The sequence below is a fragment of the Olea europaea genome, unplaced genomic scaffold (genome assembly GCF_002742605.1).
Source record: "Olea europaea var. sylvestris unplaced genomic scaffold, O_europaea_v1 scaffold12971, whole genome shotgun sequence".
Taxonomy (NCBI): domain Eukaryota; kingdom Viridiplantae; phylum Streptophyta; class Magnoliopsida; order Lamiales; family Oleaceae; genus Olea; species Olea europaea.
This window is the reverse complement of record NW_019230436.1, coordinates 865-3149: the sequence shown is the minus strand read 5'-3', so window position 1 is coordinate 3149 and position 2285 is coordinate 865. Positions and strand designations below refer to the sequence as shown.

The 2285-nt window shown below is 32.9% G+C and overlaps 1 long non-coding RNA gene across 1 annotated transcript; it reads right to left on the bottom strand.

The window, feature by feature from the left end:
* Positions 1 to 30: 30 nt before the first annotated feature.
* On the bottom strand, positions 31 to 2024 carry LOC111374817. Its single transcript, XR_002699207.1, has 3 exons — positions 1704 to 2024; positions 1496 to 1588; positions 31 to 1347 (listed from the first exon to the last, which is right to left on the bottom strand). It is a non-coding gene; the product is annotated as an uncharacterized LOC111374817 (long non-coding RNA).
* Positions 2025 to 2285: the final 261 nt, after the last annotated feature.

The window sequence follows — 2285 nt, the reverse complement described above, 5'->3', positions numbered from 1 at the left end:
CAAAGCTTTAGGGGATATAATAATGGAATAACAACTGTCTCAGTTTCAAACTAAAATAAACTGCGATCTTTTTATATTTTTTTGTGCGACTCTTCGAGAATCATAGAGGATGTAATTCTTATGAACTAACTTACGGGACAATTGAAACTGCTAACTATTTGTTCAATAGGCAACCTCCACGAACTAAAGGAGCAATGTTCATTTTTTCTCGACAAATAATGAGAGCATTTAATGACTCATTCATTCACCCCAGAAGGTAAACGACAAGCAGCAATTAAAGAACGGTTAGTATTGCGAAAAGCAGGATTGGCTCACTACTTCCCATGCTCAGAGTCTTCAAAGCCAGACTTACAACCAGCCAATCATAAACTAATGATATCTTTAAGCTTATGTTATAAATCGACCCTGAAATCTTAATGCATAACATTTACTTGTCAAATCTAAACATTCATGAAATATCCGTGAATGACAAGAAGACAAAAAATTTCTTCATTTGAAGACTTGTTCAATCACTTCAAAGGCTAAACAATAAAAAACAATTAAAGAATAACCAAATTTGGAAAAAGCGTGATTGGCTCAATACTTCTTCGCATATTCATTGTTCTCGAAGTTAGATGTACAGACAACCCAATCATAACCTAAGATATCTCAAAGCTCATGTAAGCAATCAACCCTTTAATCTTGCTTCAACATTTACTTGCCAAATCTAAACACACATGAAATGATCTGTTAATGAAAACATGCCAATTCTCCATTTAGGATCACTCAGGTATAGTAAATAAATAGGATCAAGAGCAACGGATAAGATTTTCAAGAGAACAAGTTCAAATTGGCCTTGATTCGATGCCTAAAATCGCCTTCACAAAAAGAAAAATAAAAAAATAAAGTTTCTGGGCACAACAGAGCAATTCAAAGTGGCGTGTCCAAAAATACTCAAATTACAGTCATAAACACATTTACAATCAAGCAAATATAGCATTTCCAACGAGTGTAAGAAATTATTCATTTCTGTTTATACGAACAAACAATTAAACGGTAGCCCATTAAGATCCCCCCAAACAAAATTAAAATTTGAGCACCACCGAAATTTAAAAACCAATTGGTTCATTTAATTTACAGATACAAAAATCACTTCTTATCTAACCAAATTCAAGAGAATTTTTCAATCATGGGCACTTCTTTGTCCCAATTAAGTTGAAGCTTCATCGCATAACGAAATGAAAATTCGAGAAATCAACTTTATAAAATTATTCACATGCAAGCATTGCAAAAAATGAAAAAGAAGCACTTACAAAGTGAGAATCAAGCTACTTATGCGTGAAAATTCAGTTGTTTCGTCTACTGTACCTTTACCCAAAAAAAAAAAAAAAAAAAATTGAGAGGAAAAATTAAAAACGGCATTGACATCAGCACATTTCTTCTTCGAAAATAAATAAATTGAAAACCTAAAATTAAAATCCAGAGTGAGTTATGAACTATCGCGTAGAGGAGAAACCTGAGATTTTCTTATCCTTTTATGGGTCTCGATACAATCTGTGTAAATTAATGGCCTCACCACCTTTGTATTTCTTGATACTGGAAGAATCAGCTATTGAGATAAAAGTATTAAATAGTTGAAACTGACAGATATGATTTAGACCTTTTCTAAACGTGTCATAAAGTAATAATTTAATACTTTTTAATTCAAAGTTTGCAGGTTGGACCTGGCGATTGGCGAAGCAGTCACTGAAGTGAGAATAAGAGCAGATATTTGTTGCCAATCAATTTTTCGGAATAATTCCAGCTGAATTTTGCTCTCGTGATTGGGATTGTGTTGGAGATGGTCATATTTGTAAACGAGGCACGGAGAGTGCTACAATCTCTCAAGAAGTTTTTGTACGAGTTTTGTTATACTTATCGACTAACTTGCAGATAAGGAAGGAGGTTGCACACGATGCCGTCGCTCCAGAATTTGCCGTGTTCAATTAGAGAGCGATAGAAATGTTGGAAGAAGAAAACGGTGGCGTAGCAATCATTTTACTGATTCCGAGCATGATAAAGAAATAATGGGAATTTTAAAATTCGTGATACTTGAAGTTATCGATACATTAAATGAACTTAACCGATGTTTAGATCATGTTTATAAACATTTAAATCACTTTTTATCTACATGATTTGTGAAATTCACGAAAATTATACATCTATTCATCATTCATTTCTATCTGTTTATAAACAAAATCGTTTATATATAAACACTTCTAAGACATGCTTTTAGAAATTTATTGTTTCAAAATAGGGGTTGGCAT